The sequence below is a fragment of the Moschus berezovskii genome, chromosome 4, assembly GCF_049115385.1.
Source record: "Moschus berezovskii isolate FMDL1 chromosome 4, NW_MosBer_1.0, whole genome shotgun sequence".
NCBI classification, from domain to species: Eukaryota; Metazoa; Chordata; class Mammalia; order Artiodactyla; family Moschidae; genus Moschus; species Moschus berezovskii.
Genome location: NC_142463.1, coordinates 86,025,219 through 86,046,024, shown reverse-complemented (window position 1 = coordinate 86,046,024; position 20,806 = coordinate 86,025,219).

Genomic DNA, 20,806 nt, shown 5'->3' with positions numbered 1-20,806 from the left:
CTGAAACTCCAATACTCTGGCCACCTGATGCAGAGAGCTGACTCATTTGAAAAGACCCTGATGCTAGGAAAGATTGACGGCAGGAGGAGAAGGGGACGACAGAGGATGAGATGTTTGGGTGGTATCACCAACTCGATGAACATGGGTGGGTGAACTCCGGGAGTTGGTGATGGAGGCCTGGCATGCTGTGGTTCATGGGGTCCCAAAGAATCAGACATGACTGAGTGACTGAACTGAACTGAAGTATTTCTAAGTTCCAGAATTACCATTTGAGTTCAACTTTGTAAGATTCCAGAGCTCTTTTTTAATACACTGTATTCTTTGAAACATGGTTGACAATATAGATAACAAGTTGTATTCAATTCTGGAGAGCAGAGGAAGGCGCAAGAGTGGAAGATACAGGGAAGCCAATTTTGGTTTAATGATGGAAGATTTTTCTAATGATTTGATCTGTCCCACAGTGGAATGAGGCTGCCTCATGAGGCAGTGATTCCCCACCACAGGATTGCAACACAGGCTAGCTGAGTCTTTAAGACAAAAGTTTTCAAGATGATTAATGCACATGCTATGTATACTGTGCCTGCATGCTCAGTCATGTCCCACTCTTTGCGACCCCTTGAGCCCACCAGGCTCCTCTGTCCATGGAATTTTCCAGGCAAGAATACTGGAGTGGGTTGCCATATCCTTCTCCAGAGGATCTTCCCAACCCAGGGATTTAACCCATATCTCTTGTGTCTCCTGCATTATCAGGTGCCACCTGCTGTGTATTGGATTGGCCAAAAAGTTCATTTGGGTTTTCCCATGATAGTATATAGAAAACCCAGAACTAATTTTTGGCCAAACCAGTATTTTACTTGTGATATCTAAAATGTCTTCAAATTCTGAAATTCTGTGATTGGACCTTTTAGAAGGTCAGGATTTCCCTGTAGCTCAAAGGGTAAGGAATCTGCCTGTGTTGCAGGAGACCAGAATTCAATCCCTGGGTCAGGAAGATCCTCTGGAGAAGGGAGTAGCAATCCACTCCAGTATTCTTGCCTGGAGAATTCCATGACAGAGAAGCCTGGCAGGCTACAGTTTGTGGGGTCGCCAAGAGTTGGACACAACTGAGAGACTAACACACACACAAAGAAGGTCAGAACTTGATGTTCTAGAGTAGCAAAGGGCTGTGCTGCAGAGGTCCGTGAAAAGTGACAAATGGAATCTGAATGTGATAAGTTAGATTGATTGAATCATTAACAGTCCATAAACTCCATTATCTACTTGATATTGTTAGAATTAGGTGCCAGCTCCAGGTGGAGACTTGATCACTGCTGTTAGACCTCTGTTCTAATTAGCAGGCTTTAGAATCTGGCTGTGAACCTAGGATGCTGCTGAAGGCATGGGAAACAACCTCAAAGGGAAGTGACAGAAAAAGAACAGATGTATATATTTTATGGCCAAATAGGCTATTTCCTTGCCCCTGCCTCTGTCTGGAGACTTGAAGTCCTGAGACACATCCACTCTGTTTCAAGGAAGCTGCCTGACCCTGACCAGCTGCTTCATCATTTAATATATTCATTATGTCTGAGGTCAGCTTTAATTTTTCAGGTCCTCATCTCAGTGCCTGGGGATAAGTGCATAAAAAGTCTATCATCAAAACATTATGCCCTCAACTCCACAAGTCTTTTGGTATGATCCTCTTCAGGATTTCAAGAACACAGACAAAATGCAAGTCACATTTTACATCCAACGTGGAATAATTTTTTCCCCCTCTTCTTTACAGTATGTGCCAAATTTGATTCCTGTGACAATTCATATTGTACAAAGTGAAAGGAAGCTTTCAGCCTGTTCTTTTTTTCTTCCTTCCATATGGCTGATTGATTCATCTCATACTACAAACTCTTTTTCTTATAAAAATGTGATCTCTGGTGCTTTAAATGAATATATCATAGCTTAAATGGTGCAGCATGGCATAGTGTTTCCATTTCAAAGCACAAGCTACAGAGTTGGAGAGAACTGGGAATGAAATACAGCCCTGACTACTTATTAGCTATGAAACACTGAGCAAGTAACTTAACTTCTCTGGGCCTCCATTCCCTCAACTAACTGCAAAATCACGGTGCATCTAAAGTTGCAAATTCCTTCTCTTGTCTAACAGACTTTTTATTTATCATTTTTTAAATCTGGCAACCAAAATCCATTGTTCTACTTCTGTGTGCCAGTCATGGTATTTGGCACCAGGGAGACAGCAGTGAATAAGACAGCATTATCATTGCTGTTGTGGAGCGAAGAGTATGCTAGGAAATACAGTTAAATAGCCTGTTACCCACTTAATTGCTCAATTACAATTGTGAATAGTGCCTAGAAGGAGAAAAATGGGGGCTTAAAAAAGTGATCAATAGGAATGTAGGGGAGAAAAATTGCTCTTCTATCTTCTTTGGAGAAGACTCTTAAGAGTCCCTTGGACAGCAAGGAGATCAAACCAGTCAATTTAAAGGAACTCAACCGTGAATATTCATTGGAAGGAGTGATGCAGAAGCTGAAGCTCCAATACTTAGGCTACCTGATGAACCTAAGTATTGAGCCGACTCATTGGAAAGGATCCTGATGCTGGGAAAGATTAAAGATCAGAGGAGAAGGGGATGGCAGAGGATGAGATGGTTGGATGGTGTCACCGACTCAGTGGACATGAGTCTGAGCAAATTCCAGAAGACAGTGAAGGACGGGGAAGCCTGGCTTGCTGCAGTCCATGGGGTGGCAAAGAGTTGGGCATGACTTTGGGACTGAACAACAATCCTCTTAGAGTCTCTGGCTCTGTGTAAGAATTAAACTAACATGAATGGATTAACAGGAGAAAAGCATGCAAATTTATTAACTTTTAGGTATCTATGAAAGTGAAAGTCACTGAGTTGTGTCTGACTCTTTGTGACCCAATACAGTCCATGGAATTTTCCAGGCCAGAATACTGCAGTGGGTAGCCCTTACCTTCTCCAGGGTATCTTTCCAACCCAGGGATCAAACCCAGATCTCTCACATTGCAGGCGGATTCTTTACCAGCTGAGCCACAAGGGAAGCCCAAGAATACTGGAGTGGGTAGCCTATCCCTTCTCCAGAGGTTCTTCTTGACCCAGGAATCGAACCGGGGTTTCCTGCATTGCAGGCAGATTCTTTACCAACTGAGCTATGAGGGAAGCCCTATGAGAGCCTTCAAAAGAGAATGAAGACCCACAGAAGTCACTAGAGCAGGAAACTTTTGTATTTTTTAGACAAATAAACATTTGTGAAGAATTTAAGACAAAGGGATTTGAGCTAGCAGGAGTAAATGGTGAAGGAGAAGCTAGAAACATAAGGGTGAGTTTAACAAGATTTGTTTGAAAGATTTCTCAGCCCCAAATTCCCTGTGATAAAATGTTTTCTTCTTCTTGGTACAGGGATGATGCCTTTCAATGGGGGGCTTTATTTCTTGCTTTTAGGAAGAAAAAGAGGGTCAGAATGTCCTTGTTGTATTTAGTATTTCTTAAGTGTCTTTGATTCAGAATAAAGAAATATGACTTATTATGGAGGATGAGAGAAGTCTGATCTAAGAAAATATTATTTAAACTAACTTTATTCATTCATTTATGTATTTATTACTTAATCAACAAGTATTTACTAAACATTGATAGATTTTAGGAATATTTTGGAGGAAAAAAGATAGACAACACTCTCACAAAGAGCTTAAAATCTAATGATTTTTTTCCCCCCAACTTCATTCTCAGTGCAAAATATGCTATTGGAGGCTGAGGAGAATTTGTTATAAGACAATAAAATAGAGGAGGCACTTTGAGGTGAAAGTACTGGCACTCATTTTATGGGAGAGAAGAAAAACAGGAAAGAAATTTAAAGTAAAGCTTTGGCTGAGAGAAATATGGAGAAGAAGAATTTATGTGTAAAACTTGGTAATTTGTCTGGGGAACTTAGTTTGATGCCAAAATGAATTCTGATGAGAATATTACTGAGAGCCGTTACTCAGCTCTCTGATTTGGTTGGGTACTTATTCCTTATTCTAGAATAAATGGTGACATTGTTCATTAGCTTGTGGACTCAATGACAAAGCACAGAAAGCTACAAAGACTGTGAATTTTGCTGTCAAATTCAGATAACAATCTAATACCTATTAGAAAAATCAGGACTATTTTTCCTCACTGTGGGTGTTCTATTTCTCTTCTTAATATGGAGGAAAATTCATGTTGTAAGTGTGTAGGTTATATGTTGTTAACATGTAAATGTGACTATGGAATCCATGTTTAGAGATGCAATAATCATCAGCCTGCTTACCCCATTAAGTGGGTGTCACATACAGAAAGTTCTGCTTATCAACAAGACTGTCAATTTTGTTTCTAAATGTCTCTCAGGCACTCACTCTTCTCTCCATCATCACCTTTTCTAAGTCACAATCACCTTTAACCTGGAATAATTACAACAATCTCCCAAGTGGTAAAAATTCCACTCATACAATAAACTGTGGAAAATTCTGAAGGAGATGGGAATACCAGACAACCTCACCTGCCTCTTGAGAAACCTCTATGCAGGTCAGGAAGCAATAGTCAGAACTGTACATGGAACAAAAAACTGGTTCCAAATAGGAAAAGGAGTACGTCAAGGCTGTGTATTGTCACCTTGCTTATTTAACTTATATGCAGAGTACATCATGAGGAACACTGGGCTGGAAGAAGCACAAGCTGGAATCAAGATTGCTGGGAGAAATATCAATAACCTCAGATATGCAGATGACACCACCCTTATGGGAGAAAGTGAAGAGGAACTCAAAGGCCTCTTGATGAAAGTGAAAGAGGGGAGTGAAAAGGTTGGCTTGAAGCTCAACATTCAGAAAACGAAGATCATGGCATCTGGTCCCATCACTTCATGGGAAATAGGAAAACAGTGGAAACAGTGTCAGACTTTATTTTTTTGGGCTCCAAAATCACTGCAGATGCTGATTGCAGCCATGAAATTAAAAGACGCTTACTCCTTGGAAGGAAAGTTATGACCAACCTTGATAGTATATTAAAAAGCAGAGACATTACTTTGCCAACCAAGGGCCGTCTAGTCAAGGCAATGGTTTTTCCCGTGGTCATGTATGGATGTGAGAGTTGGACTGTGAAGAAAGCTGATCGCCGAAGAATTGATGCTTTTGAACTGTGGTGTTGAAGAAGACTCTTGAGAGTCCCCTGGACTGCAAGGAGATCCAACCAGTCCATTCTAAAGGAGATCAATCCTGGGTGTTCATTGGAAGGACTGATGTTAAAGCTGAAACTCCAATACTTTGGCCACCTCATGCGACGAGTTGACTCACTGGAAAAGTCTCTGATGCTGGGAAAGGTTGGGGGCGGGAGGAGAAGGGGACGACCGAGAATGAGATGGCTGGATGGCATCACCGACTCTGTGGACACGAGTTTGAGTGTACTCCGGGAGTTGGTGATGGACAGGGAGGTCTGGCGTGCTGTGATTCATGGGGTCGCGGAGAGTCGGACATGACTGAGCGACTGAACTGAACTGAACTGAACCCCTTCACAGGCTTCCCTTGTGGCTCAGCTAGTAAAGAAACTGCCTGCAATATGGGAGACCTTTTCACGTTCAGTCCCTTCACACTGCAGTCAGAATGACCGTTTCAAAAATGCAAATCTGATCAGGCCACTTTCTGCTTATTATCTTCATGATTATGACAAAATTTCTCTATGGCCTTGTCTGGCTAGTCTGGCTCCTTTCTACCTCTCTAGCCTCATCACAAATGAGGCTGTTCCTGACTTTTGGTACAATAAACACTGACTTCCTTTCAGGCTTCTTCCCACCATGAGCCTTTGCACATGGTTATTTCCTCTTACCCAGCCTTTTGGCTAAGATGAAGTATAGTAGGGGGGCTTCCTAGATGGCTCAGTGGTAAAGAATCCACCTGCCAGTGCAGGAGAAACATGGGAAGCATGTTCCATCCTTGGATCGGGTAGATCCACTGGAGTAGGAAATGGCAACCTGCTTTAGTATTCTTGCCTGGGAAATCCCATGGATGGAGGAGCCTGGTGGGCTATAGTCCATGAGGTTGCAAAGAGTCAGACACAACTGAGCACATTTCCTCTTTCTAGAAAGATCTGAGGCCATTCATGAGCAGTCATTTCAACCCCTTGTCCTGGTGAGCCATCTGCCTGGCAAAACATCAAACCTAGGTCAATCTGTTTTCTTGATGCAAGAAAAAAAACCAAACAAACCACAGACTGAGTTGGAAGAGTTTCCAGCACTGTTAAGGACCCTAAAATCTATTTTCCATAAGAATGATTTGCAGCTTTCATGATTATTTTCAAGCTGCTTTCCCATTACCCTACTGTTACTATACAAACTTAATTCTTACCCTACCAAGAAAAGGAAAGTTACCAGTATGAAGTTTTCAACATTCTCTACCAAATTTCTGTCATGCTGTCACCTTCACAAATTGATTTTCCGACCTGCCTTCACTGGTTTCCTCCATTCAGTTGTCTGAGGATAATCCTGGCTATTTTACATCATTCTCCTCCCATCTCCTCAGAGACATTACTTTACCTATTAGCATATTTTCTCTGTTGTCCTCCCTAAACAGCATCATTCAGTGCTTTCCATTTCTTCCTCCCACTTCTTGAAATCTTCTCTTTTCCTATTTGTTCTTAATTTAGTCTTCTGGTTCTCCTCCCATATGCCTAGCTTCTTCTTTTGTGCCTTCTCCCTTTCTCCAGCCCCTTGAATATGTATGCTGTGCTTTGCTTAGTTGCTCAGTCGTGTAGCCCGCCAAACTCCTCTGTCCATGGAATTCTCCAAGCAAGAATACAGGAGTGGGTTGCCATGCCCTCCTCCAAGGGATCTTCCCAACCAAGGGATGAACCCAGGTCTCCTGCATTGCAGACGGATTCTTTACTGTCTGAGCCACCAGGGAAACCCAAGAATACTGGAGAGGGTAACTTATCCCTTCTCCAGGGGATCTTCCTGACCCAAAATTGAACCAGGATTTCCAGCCTTGCAGGTGGATTCTTTAGCAGCTGAGCTACCAGGACAGCCCTTAAACATGTATACTCACCAACAAATAGATGGTAAACTATTTTACTTCTTTCTATGCAGCTTCTCCCTTAAAAGTCTCATTACCTTATATACTAAAAATTGATTTTATTTTTATGTTATTTTTTGGTTAAACGATGAATACACCCAAAATGTAATATTGGAGAAGGAAATGGCAACCCACTCCAGTGTTCTTGCCTGGAGAATCCCAGGGACGGGGGAGCCTGGTGGGCTTCCATCTATGGGGTCACACAGAGTCGGACGCGACTGACGTGACTTAGCAGTAGCAGCAGCTGATATATTATGCTTGAAAACAAAATATCTCATCATTATTTTTTCCAGTTTTATTAAGATATAATTGACATATGGCGCTGTATAAATTTAAGGTGTCCAGCATAATGATTTGGCTCATGTACATCATGAAATGATTATCACAGCAAGTTTAGTGACCATCCATCATCTCGTATGGTTAGAAAATTAAGGAAATAAAAAAATATTCTTCTTAGTGATGAGAACTCTTCAGATTTATTCTCTTACCAACTTGCATATATAATATACACCAGTGCTAGTTGTATTTATCATTTTTTATGTTACATACATCCCTAGGACTTATTTATCTTATAACTGGAAGTTTGAAACTCTGGATCACCTTCCTCCAAGTCCTTTCACTTCTGGTAACCACAAATCCGATCTCTTTTTATATGTTTGTTTGTTTGTTAAGTATAATTGACCTACTGCTATGTTAGTTCCAGGTACCCAACATAGTGATTCAATACTTCTGTACATTTTAAAGTTGACACCATTATAAGTCTAGTTATAATATATCACCATACAAAGACATTGCATAATTATTGACTATATTCCCCACACTGTACATTTCATATTTATGACTCATTTATCTCATAACTGAAAGTTTATATGTCTTCATCTCCCTCACCTATTTCTCACCTACCCCCCATCTCCTTCCCTGAAAACTGTTTCTTCTCTTTATCTATGACTCTGTTTCTATTTTGTTTTTTAGATTTCACATATAAGGGAAATTATGCAATATTTGTCTTTTTCTGTCTGATTTATTTCACTTAGCATAATACCTTTTAGGTCTACCCATGTTTTCACAAAAGGCAAAATTCTATTTTTTAGGACTAATATTCCAGTGTGTGTATATACCACATCTTCTTTATCCATTTATTTGTTGATGGACACTTAGGTTACATCCATATTTTGGCTATTGTAGGAAAAAGCAAGTTGCAGTGAAAAAGGGCGTGCATATGTGTTTTTTAATTAGTGTATTTATTTTCTTTGGATAAATCCCCCAGGAGTGGAATTGCTTTATCATATGGCAGCTGCATTTTTAATTTTCCATAAATTAAATGCCATACTCTTTTCCATAGTGTCTATACCAGTTTACATTCCCACCAACAATACGTACAGTTCCACTTTCTTCACATTCTCTCTAACACTTGTTATTTGTTATCTTCTTGATAATAGACATTTTTAATAATGTCTTTTTGCCATTCTGAAGTGTGTGAAGTGTTATCTCATTGTGGTTTTTATTTGAATTTCCTTGATGACTAGTGATCATGAACATCTATCTTTTCATGTTCCTGTTGTCTTCTTTGGAAAAACATCTATACAGGTCCTTCGCCCATTTTTTTTTAGTCAGATTGTTTCTTTAATGTTGAATTGTATAGGTTCTATGTCTATTTTGGATATTTTCCCCTTATCAAGTGTATATCTTCTTCAGTTTATTAGGCAGTCTTTTGTTTTGTTTCCTTTGCTGTTCTAAAGCTTTTTAGTTTGGTGTAGTCCCATTTGTTTATTTTCACTTTGGTTAATTTTATGTGTCAGCGTGGCTAGTTTATGGTGCTCAACTGTTTAATCAAACACCAGGGGAGATGTTGCTGTGAAGGTATTTTTTAGATGTGAATATTTAAATCGGCAGACTTTGAGTAAAGCTCATTCCCCTCTGTAATTGTGAGAGCCTCATGCAGTTGGAGGCTTTAAGATTCAGTGAAAGGAAAGATATTAAGTTTTGTTATCACAAAAAAAGAGAACAGAAGGAAACTTTTGGAATGGATATATTTATAGCTTTGTTATGTATATTAGATATATATAGCTTTTATATGTCAATTTTATCTCAATAGAGTGTTTTTTATCAAATTAAAAAAAAAAAAAAGAGAGAGAACTATCTGAGGTCCCCAGAAGAGGAAGGAATTCTGTCTCAAGACTGCCTTCAACTCAAGTTGCAACACTTACTCCTGCCAGAATTTCCAGTCTGCTGGCCTATCCTGCAGACATTAAGCTTGCCAGTCTCACCATCATGTGGACCAGTTCCTTAAATTACATCTCACGTTGCTCTACACTGTCCTCATCATATGTTAACCTACCCCATAAACAACTCATAAAACTCTTCCTTCCTGCCTAACTAAACATCATGATGTAAATGAATTGTTAAGTAATTGTTGCACAGAATGCCAAATGTGATAGGCTGAATAGTAGCCTCCCAAAAGAATGGATTCTCTTCTAGAGTCTCCATAAGGAACCAGCCTCATTAACAGCTTGATTTTAGCCCTGCAAGAGTCATTTCATACTTCTGATCTCCAAAATTCTAACAGAATACATTTCTGTTGTTTCAAACCACTACGTCTCTAGTAATTTGTTGCAGTAGGAATAAAAAAGACTAATACATGAAACATTCCTGAAATTCAGTCCTGATTGTAGCCTGTGCTCAAACTGAGATTTCTATTACACAAAAATAAGTGGATAAAATATAGTGGGATAGACTCCCACTTCTAACCAACTGGTGTCTGACTTGCTTTCATGCCATAAATAACTGGAAAACGGACCAAATATAGTAAAAAAAACTGTTTTCAGGCGTTAGTTGACATTTCAGCAACGTGTCCCTCAGATAAAGAAAATAAATTAAATAAGCCCTATGTTTGTCCCAGTTTTCTTCTTGTAGACACTTTTCTGGATCATGGAGAGGGAGGAGAATCTAAACGAAGTACAGTGGTCTCACTGAGTTGAAGAGACGAACTTAGCTGAAATCTAGGATCTAAATAGGAAAAGAAATATGTGGACAGATTTATTTGTGCTTTTGGATGAAAACTAAGCTGCACATGTACAAAAGAAAACTACCACTGAATTATAAGCTGAGCAATTCCCAAAGCTCAAATATTACTGAGACATCAGAGCTCCAATCAGACAAAGTGAAGAAATGTCATTGAACATACAGGACTTAGCAGAGACCACAGAATGATAGCAGGGCTAAAGTAGTGTTAAATAAAAATCTTCTTTAGACTTAGTGTAACAAAATTTATAAACAGATCTCTAAGTAATTAAGCCAACCCACAGATTACGTGGTTGCCTGATAGAACAAAGCCCAACATTTTTCACAGAAAATCTTTAAAACAACAAACAACATTAAAGTTCATTTTGTCTAAGTTCAGTTAAAAATCAGAAGAAGCAGAATAATGTGACCTATTACAAGCTGAAAAAAATAATAGAAATAGACCCAGAAATGACAGAGTTAATAGGATTATCAATGACTTATAACGGTCAATAGACTTAAAATCTTTAAGTGTGCTTGGATTTATGGAAAAATATAAACATAACGATGCTACAAGTAAGAAACACTTTAAAAAAGACTAAAGAATCATTTTAGAGTGGAAAATGTACTATATAAAATGAAAATATCAATGAGTGGTATTAACAACAGATTGAAAACTGCAGAAGGAAAGTTTAATGATCTTGGATATATGTAAATATAAACTATTCAAGCAAAAATACATAGAGAAAAAAACTAAAAAGGAAATGAAATATCATTAATAGTATATATGGAGGAGGAAATGGCAACCCACTCCAGTATTCTTGCTTGGAGACTCCCAGGGACAGAGAAGCCTGGTGGGCTGCCATCCATGGGGTTGCACAGAGTTGGACACGACTGAAGAGACTTAACAGCAGCAGCAGTAGCAGTGGTATATGAGATAATATCGAGTAGTGCATGAGGAAAAAACCTACAAAACTAAAAAAGACACAGACAGATTGACAATCATATTTGTAAATTTCCACAATTCTCTCTCAGTAACTGATAAAACAAATATACATGTTAACAGGTATCAACCTATTTGATCTAATAACTCAAAGTATACATAGGTCAAATGGAAATTACATGAGGATTTAGAAAATATTTTTTACTTAATGGCATTGAAAACACAGCGTATCAAAATTTGGGTGCTGTGAATAAAGGGAAATTTATAGCTTTAAAATTTCTTATTTTAGAAAAAAAAGGAAAACATGTATAAAATAAATTATCCGTTTCCTTCATAAATGTTACCAAAAGAAAAACAAATTAAACTTAAAGTAAGTAGAAGATGAAGTAGAAGCAAAATAAATAAGTGAAATAAAAATAATAAAAAAGTAGAAGGTAATAAGTAAGTAGGAGTCAATAGGAATGGAAAACAATGAAAGAAAAATGGGAAAGAAGTAGAGAAAATATAAGGGTTTTTCTCTGACAACATCTAAAATTGAAAACCCTCAAGTTAACTGAATAGGAAAAAAAGAAAATGGTATAAATTACCAATGTCAATAGAGAAAAAGACTACAGATTTTATAGAAGTTAAAAGAATAACAAAGGGATATCATGACATGATATAATATGTCAATAAATTTGGAATTTTATTTATAATAAGATCCTTGAAAGACACATTTTACAGATATTGGTTCAAGAAGAAATAAAAATTGAATAGCCATATATCTAAGAAATAATTTTGTAATTAAAAACTTTCCCATGAAGAAAAATCCAGTTCAGGATAACTTCACTTGCAAATTCTATACAAACTTTCAGGAAAGAAATAATATCCATCATTTACAAAATACAAAACAAACACTTCTAAACTCACTTTACAGTATTCAGTTCAGTTCAGTTGAGTCACTCAGTTGTGTCTGACTCTTTGCGGTCCCGTGGACCACAGTACTCCAGGACACCCTATCCATCACCAACACCCAGAGTTTACCCAAACTCATGTCCATTGAGTCAGTGATGCCATCCAACCATCTCATCCTCTGTTGTCCCCTTCTCCTCCTGCCCTCAATCCTTCCCAGCATCATGGTCTTTTCAAAGGAGTCAGCTTTTCTCATCAGGTGGCCAAAGTATTGGAGTTTCAGCTTCAACATTGGTTCTTCCATTGAACACTCAGGACTGATCTCTTTTAGGATGGACTGGTTGGATCTCCCTGCAGTCCAAGGGACTCTCAAGAGGCTTCTCCAACACCACAGTTCAAAAGCATCAATTCTTCGGTGCTCAGCTTTCTTTATAGTCCAACTTTCACATCCATACATGACTACTGGATAAACCATAGCCTTGACTAGATGGACCTTTGTTGACAAAGTAATGTCTCTGATTTTTAATATGCTTTTTAATAGGTTGGTCATAACTTGCCTTCCAAGGAGTAAGCATCTTTTAATTTCATGGCTGCAGTCAGCATCTGCAGTGATTTTGGAGCCCCCCAAAGTAAGGTCAGCCACTGTTTCCTTGAGTATTAATGTTATAAAATTACAGCATTACAGAATACAAAACTACGGATGAATGCTCTTATATACTTCTATGTGAACATACATGATAAAATCCTTTACAAAACATTAGAAAAATCATATCCAAAAACGTATACTAATATGTCTTGAAAAAATGAAATTTATCTTTAGAGTATAAAATCGATTTATAATTTGAAGACCAATAGATTTTTACCATATTAGTAAAATAAGGGAGAAAAACATTTAATATTCTCAATAGATGCAGAAAGTGAGCTTGGCAATGCAATACCAAATCATGATGAAAGCTCTCAAGATAGTAGAAATGGATAAGAACTTCAAGTTAAAAAAGAGCATCTACCCAGTCCTTCATCTAATATCACATTTAATGGCTCTAAGTTTAGGAAAAAAGATAAAGATCTCTATCCTCAACATTTGTCTTCAGGATTTTATTTGAGGCCCCAGTCAGTGTAATAAGGCAAGTAGAAGAGATAAAACACATATAAACTGGAAAGAAAGAAGTACGTTTGTATTGATTTGCAGATGACAAGCTTGTATATGCACATAATCTTAAGAATCCACACAAAAAAAAAGCTGCTGGAAACTAAAAAATGAATTTAGCAAGATCAGAAAATACAAAATCACTGTAGAAACATCAGTTGTATTTCTCCATACTAGCAATGAATAACTAAAAATGAAATTACTACTATATAAATGTGTTAATGTCAAGTCGACAGCAAAAACATGTACTATATCTAGGACTGAATTTACTTAAATATATGTGAGAGCTGTGGGCTTCCCAGGCAGTGCTAGTGGTAAAGAACCCACCTGCCAATGCAGGAGACAAAAGACAATACTGGTTTGATCCTAAGGTTGGGAAGATACACCTTGGAGGAGGAAATGGCAACCCACTCCAGTATACTCGACTGGGAAATCCCATGGACAGAGGAGCCCGGCAGGCTATGCAGTTCATGGGGTCACAAAGAGTCGGACGTGAATGAAGCAACTGAGCAGGCATGGATGCATGCATGCATGGATAGATTTAGACCCAGAAGAGTTTCTGATAGATAATTATGAGCCTGGCACCTGTAGCCAGCTAGGTGTTCAGTAGACTTGGGGTACAGAATGTAAGACATGGATTCTGAAAGATGAAATTAGAAAAGATCAGATCATGAAAAGCCTCTTATCAGGACTTTGAGAATAAACATCTCCTTAAATATTGTATCCATGCTGTGCTTGTAAGAAATGCTATGGAATTTTGAATTTTCCTCACGAATCCTTTATTTTTTCATTGTGTACAGATAGGTTGAAAACTAGATACCCTGCCCTTGGGACAGAGAAACAGATTTGAATGGCTTCCCACTTGAATCTTCCAAGGTCCCCTTCTCTGTCCCCTTTCCAGATAAGATAGATGTAGCATTGGGGTTGGCCAGTGCCATATAATGCACACATTTTAAGAAGAACAGCAGAGCACTCATTGAATCAGAAACAGAGAAAGATATTTTCACACAAAGTGATAAACCCAGTCCAGGCTGTGTTCTTTATTTCTTGATAAAAAGTATTCCAGACCCAAGGCCCGTTCTTATACAGCTGAATGGGAGTCAAAAGACTGAACATATGATACTACCTTTCCCAACAGAAGAATACAAGCCTCAAAGCCTTTTTGAAGGTGATAAAGGCTACTTGACTCAGTTTGTGAGTCATATTCTTTTTTTGATTATGTGTTAATACTTATCTATTTGGCTGGACCAGGTATCAGCTATAGTGTGCGGATATTTAGTTACAGCATACAAACTCTTAGTTGTGGTGTGTGGGATTTATTTCCTTGACTATGAATCAAACTGGGGCCTCCTGCATAGGGAATGCAGAGTCTTAGCCACTGGACCACCAAGGAGATCCCTGTGACTCATATTCAGTTAAGAGTTTGACCTGGACTCTGAAGGCTTAAGAGGGACAGACTAAGATGGACTCTGCTGCTGCTGCTAAGTTGCTTCAGTCGTGTCCGACTCTGTGGGACCCCATAGACGTCAGCCCACCAGGCTCCTCTGTCCCTGGGATTCTCCAGGCAAGAATACTGGAGTGGGTTGCCATTTCCTACTCCAATGCATGAAAGTGAAAAGTGAAAGTGAAGTCACTTAGTCGTGTCTGACTCCTAGCGACCCCATGGACTGCAGCCCACCAGTCTCCTCTGTCCATGGGATTCTCCAGGCAAGAGTACTGGAATGGACTGCCACTGCCTTCTCCAAGCAGAAGCTAAATGCTGGTCACTGGCTGCTGAGTGCTTATTCCCATTTGTAGACATGATCACATCTGAGTTTTTTTCTATATCAATTCGCTTAGCTCCCAGAACAGAAAGGATGACAGGAGCTCTATTAATATTATGGAAATGTGTTCCAAATTTGGTGTTAGTGGATGAAGTACAGCAGCCCTGGAAGAAAGGCATTTTGAAGATAATCCTATTATGTACAGGCATACTTTATTTTATTGTTCTTTATTTAGTGCTTCATAGATATTGAATTTTTTACAAATTGAAGGTTTGTGGCAACTCTGAGTCAATCAATTCTATTGGTGTCATTTTGTCAATAGCATTTGCTCACTTCATGTCTTGTGTCACTTTTGGCCATCCTTGCAATATTTCAAACTTTTGCATTATTATTATATTTGCTTTGGTGATCTGTCATTAATGATCTCTAACTCTTTGAAACCTCAGATAATGGTGAGCATTTTTCAGTGCTATATTTTAAATTAATGTATGTACAATTTTTTTTTTTTAAAGAAAACAATGCTATTGCGTACGTGCTACTGCTGCTGCTAAGTCACTTCAGTCGTGTCCGACTCTGTGTGACCCCATAGACGGCAGCCCACCAGGCTCCCCCGTCCCTGGGATTCTCCAGGCAAGAACACTGGAGTGGGTTGCCATTTCCTTCTCCAATGTGTGAAAGTGGAAAGTGAAAAGTGAAAGTGAAGTCGCTCAGTCGTGTCCGACCCTTAGCGACCCCACGGACTGCAGCCTACCAAGCTCCTCCATCCATGGGATTTTCTAGGCAATAGTACTGGAGTGGCTTGCCATTGCCTTCTCCGATTGCGTACCTAGTGGACTACAATATAGGGTAAAAACTTTTATATGCACTGGGAATCCAAAAACTTCATGTGACTTGTTCTATTGTGAAATTTGTTTTATTGCTTGGTCTGGAATTGAACCTACAGTATTCTTTTTCTGTGTAGTATTCCCAGCATCTTTAATCATTTCTCATAATATTGATTATCTTTCAATTACCCTTATTAGGCAATGCACTTCTTAGAATTTTTGTGCCTCTGATAATTAACTAAAGAGTGCCCGATTCTTAGGAGAACACTGGATCACTGATGTAGACTATCTTGTGCAAAGCAGAGTAGGACCAGTTTCACCCCTGATCTGGATTCTTGAAGACCCCTAAGTTTGCACTAGTTTAGGTTATTTTTTTCCTAACATTCAGAACAAACTTTATTCTGCCTAGTGACTCTGTGGGATAAGATATATTTGACAGAAGGGAAAAAAATGAACTGATATCATCTGTAATGGTAACCTAGAAGATTCAAATTAAATGAGCAATTGTAAAACACCTTTTGGATTATTTACTCTTCAAAAGCCTATTGAATGGGAAGTCTTTAAAAATAATTTTATTTTGCATGTTTAGTGACTAAGTTAAATAAAACAAACAAGTCAAACATGTAAGACAGCACAGAAATGAAGGTACATGTTCCACTTTTAAACACTATCATGGGGTTTGCATTGAGCTGAAAAAAAAGTGAACATTTCTTTTCCTGGCTTATTTTTTAGTTAAAAAAAATAAAAGCCTGTCTTTTTTATGCAAATTAAGAAAATTTCTTAGGTTAAGAAGTCTGGTACTTTGACTTATTTCTTCTGCTGAATTTCAGTAGTACATAAAAGTTATATTTCTAAATCAAAGATACATTTTCTTTTTTTCTAGAAAATTACTTAAAGAAAAGTTATTATGCTGGGAATAGTGCCCCTGAAATTAATTTGTTCTTTTACTCTAGTCTAAAAGTGTCAGATATCCATTCATGAAAATCAATGATAAGTATACCCTTAGTAGATCATATAATATCCTGTGTTTTTGATATTTTACTTCTTCGAAAACTAAGCTTCCAGCAATAGTCTTCATTTCTGAATTTCCTCTGAAGAATATCTCTGTCAGTTCTATCAGATGCTATATTTCTAGGGCTAGTTTGTCTTGACAGAGAACCCCATTGAGGTCAGAAAGTGAGGTCAGTCACACATGGAAAGTCAAACAGTATAATGGTCGGGAAATGCCTAAACAATAGAAGGTGTTTCACTGGATTTGGTCAAGAAGAAATTTACCATCAGTTTCAAACAGAAGTCAGAGGCTAGCATACCTCCAATTTCCCAGTAACAGACAGATTAGTCATTCTGTAGCTACACATTCAGAGAAGGCAATGGCAAGCCACTCCAGTACTGTTGCCTAGAAAATCCCATGGACGGAGGAGCCTGGTAGGCTGCAGTCCATGGGGTTGCTACGAGTCAGACATGACTGAGCGACTTCACTTTCCCTTTTCACTTTCACACATTGGAGAAGGAAATGGCAACCCACTCCAGTGTTCTTGCCTGGAGAATCCCAGGGACGGGGGAGCCTGATGGGCTGCCGTCTATGGGGTCACACAGAGTTGGACACGACTGAAGTGACTTAGCAGCAGTAGCAGCAGCTACACATTGAGATACCTTGCTGTCATTTTAGAAAAACATAATCTGCTTGACTGCCAGTCAAATTCTAAGGAATAGTTTAAAATGTTAATCTTTAATGTATCATAGAGCACTGCTCTGGTAGATATGGATGGCAGTTACAACTTCAGCAGATTGAGAGCTAAGGGATCTAGGAATATGCATGAACCAATTGAAAGAGCCAACAGATCAAGAACTTTCTGAATTTCTGAATTTCTTAAAGCAGCATCTTAACTACAGCATATGGGAATGTCAGTAACAGTAGGGAAATCCTTGAAGGCAGCATCCCAGATTCCAAGCTTTACCCAGAGTTTTATGTCTTAAAAGTACATGGATACTGGAAGGCTGTTAGTCACTGTTCTCTTGTCTTAATGCCAGGATCTTTGCCCAGTTTCAAGAGTAAGCAGACACAAAGGCCTGCCAGGACACCCTATTTACGATAATAAATTCATTTTTAGGCTAAGTGAAGAAATTGATGCCATAGGCACTGTGATGTGAGAGGGCTTGGGTGAGGCGCCAGATCACACTAGAATTCCTCGATATGTTTAGATTGGAGTCAGTTCCTCCTTGGTGAGCTCCATGAAGCCATTGCTTTGGACTTGAATGACTATGTCCAACCTCTTAGTCTCCACTCACCTGGGCATGAGATCTGAGATTTTCCTTATTCTACATTTCTGCTGCACATCCTTAACTTCATCTGTCATCTGCTATGTATATTTTAGGAGATTCTCCTCCATAGCAAGTTTTCTTTCCAGAAAGGTGTTTTTTTTAATGGTTTAATTCAAGTGGAGCTTAACCTCTTTCAGAGATTTGGCAGAAGCTCATTGTACTTACTCCATGTCATCATTTGTTTGACTAGCTTTCTAATATATTTTTGTAATCCATCTTTGGTTCTTTTAGTCTTTACAAGGCCATTCTCTAATGCTAAGACCTCTTGGAAGATTTCAGAATATTGTATTTCAGAGAGATTGTAGCTTCATTGGAAGGCAGTTATTTTCTAACCAGAAAACCCTTTTCTTATTTCTGATTTGTTGGAGCTGTGTCTCCATCTATTTTTTTCTTTTTCAGTTTCTGGGACTTTGTAGTTCCTCTGTATATTCTTTGCCCATTACTTCTATGTCATACTGGATATTTTCAATAGCAAGTCACTTCCTCTATAGAGTTAAAAATGTTCTTTTCCTGTTAAAACAGGGGAACAGCATCACTCTTCTTGTAACCTGATGTGCAGGTGCTGGAGGTGAGGAGGGGATGATATCTGGGCACCTCAGTCCTGCCTTAGCTTTCTAAGGGTCATTTCACATTGGCTATTTACAGCTTGTTGTGAGCTAAAATTCATGAGAGTTTTCTTTATGAATTGCAGTTTAGTGCATTTTCTTTTGATCTGTATTTGGGTACTTTATTAAAAAGTCTGAATGGAAGATTTGAAAATGTCGTTTACTAGATTATAATTTGATTTTAGAGATGATTTGAACGAATGATCTTGTAAATCAATGCATAAGCTGTCCATTTCCCAAACTTTGTATCATTCACGGATTCAATGAGCTTCATTTTGTGTATTCTGCTAAGAATATGCATTTCATGTCATCCATATACTAAATATTATTTCATATAGAGCATGGAGGCCCATTAGGATAAAATTCTTCTTTTTGAGTTGGTCACAGGCTGGTGAACAAACGGATTAACACCCAAAGAATTACACTGCAATGTAATGTGATTGATAATGATGATGCAGTTTGGCATTGTTTTAGAACTTGCCAAATAAGGGACAACTTCCGTCTCTGCAGAAGATTTTACTCAGGTTATTTGTAAAAACAAAAACAAAAATTGATTGCTTCAGTCCACCCAAAGAGAAGCCAAATAAAAGGTTAATGTACTATGTATTATTTTTCTATTTAAGACAATGTTAAGCAACTTCAGATATCAGCCATTGATTTTTCAGACTGTGCTGGAGGGAAGATTTTCTTTATGTGTCTGAACAGTTCCAGATTCTTCACTGGCAGAATGCACTTGGAAGTAGAGAGGTGATACAGAAGTGTTTGTTCGCAGCTTCAGCCATGCTCTGTTGCATGATGGGATGCCTTCTGAAGAAGGGCAGAGATGTTCTGATCTTGTCTCTTCTGGGGGATAAATAACAGACCGTAATGATAACTCATCATATCTTCATAAGAGTATTTAAATGAACTTTAGCCAGGAGTTCTTCCTTTGTTTATTAAATAACAAAAAACATACTTTCTGAACAAAGGGAGCTTTTCTCAGAATTTTGCAACTATTATCTACAATATGTGAAATTTATTTTGTGGTCATACACAGGTTGATGTACTTTTCAAAAATAATTTATAACAGTCACATTTTATGGAGCTCATTTTTTCCTTGAAAGAGGAAATATCATTAATTGTATAGCGAATGATTAAATATTCTCAGATCCTTCAAAAAGTATTTTACCAAGTGTCTCCCAGATTACATGTCTGAAATTCTACAAAAGTGCAGAAGAGATAGTGACATGCTTCCTAATTTTTCATCCAAGTTCTGAATTTTAAAGAATGAATTGATCAGACTTATGAAGAGAAAGAAAATGTGTCATCAGAAAATGCCTTTTGGTTTAACATAATTCATAAACAGGGGTAGAAAACTTGTAGCATTATGGATCTGTGATTTGAATTAATTTTAGCAATGATTGCTCAATGTCTTTAGCCTGAGTAACTATTTTCTGTTTCCTCTTTCTCTCCCTCCCAACTCTTTCTTTCCCACTCTCTCTCTCTTTTTCCATGAGATGCATTAATGGTCATTTGGAATATTCAAGTGTGGGAGTGGTATTGATAACTTTCATGATTTTCAATCTATTTGGCAATCCATGTTTTGAAAAATCACACTTTCAAAATTATTTTTTCAAGATATATTGATTCATCAATTGAGTGTTTCCTTTCCATTAATACTCTTTATCCTAGCAATTGCTATTAAACTCCAGTTCAATTTTTAACTTTCCATTAATATGACATCTATATAATATCTTTATGCAAACTCATAAACACATGTTTCTTCAATACCATTTATACATATGATATTATATGATACCTGTTTTATAATATACTATACTACTAGCCAATCTGATCACATGGACCACAGCCTTGTCTAACTCAATGAAACTAAGACATGCCATGTGAGGCCATCCAAGACGGCCGGGTCATGGTGGAGAGGTCTGACAGAATGTGGTCCCCTGGAGAAGGGAATGGCAAATCACTTCAGTATTCTTGCCTTGAGAACCCCATGAACAGTATGAAAAGGCAAAATGATAGGATACTGAAAGAGGAACTCCCCAGGTCAGTAGGTGCCCAATATGCTATAGGACTCGATGCACATGAGTTTGGGTGAACTCTGGGAGTTGGTGATAGACAGGGAGGCCTGGCGTGCTGCGATTCATGGAGTCACAAAGAGTTGTACACGACTGAGCCACTGAACTGAACTGAACTGATACTTACTTACAGTGGTATATATACTATTTAT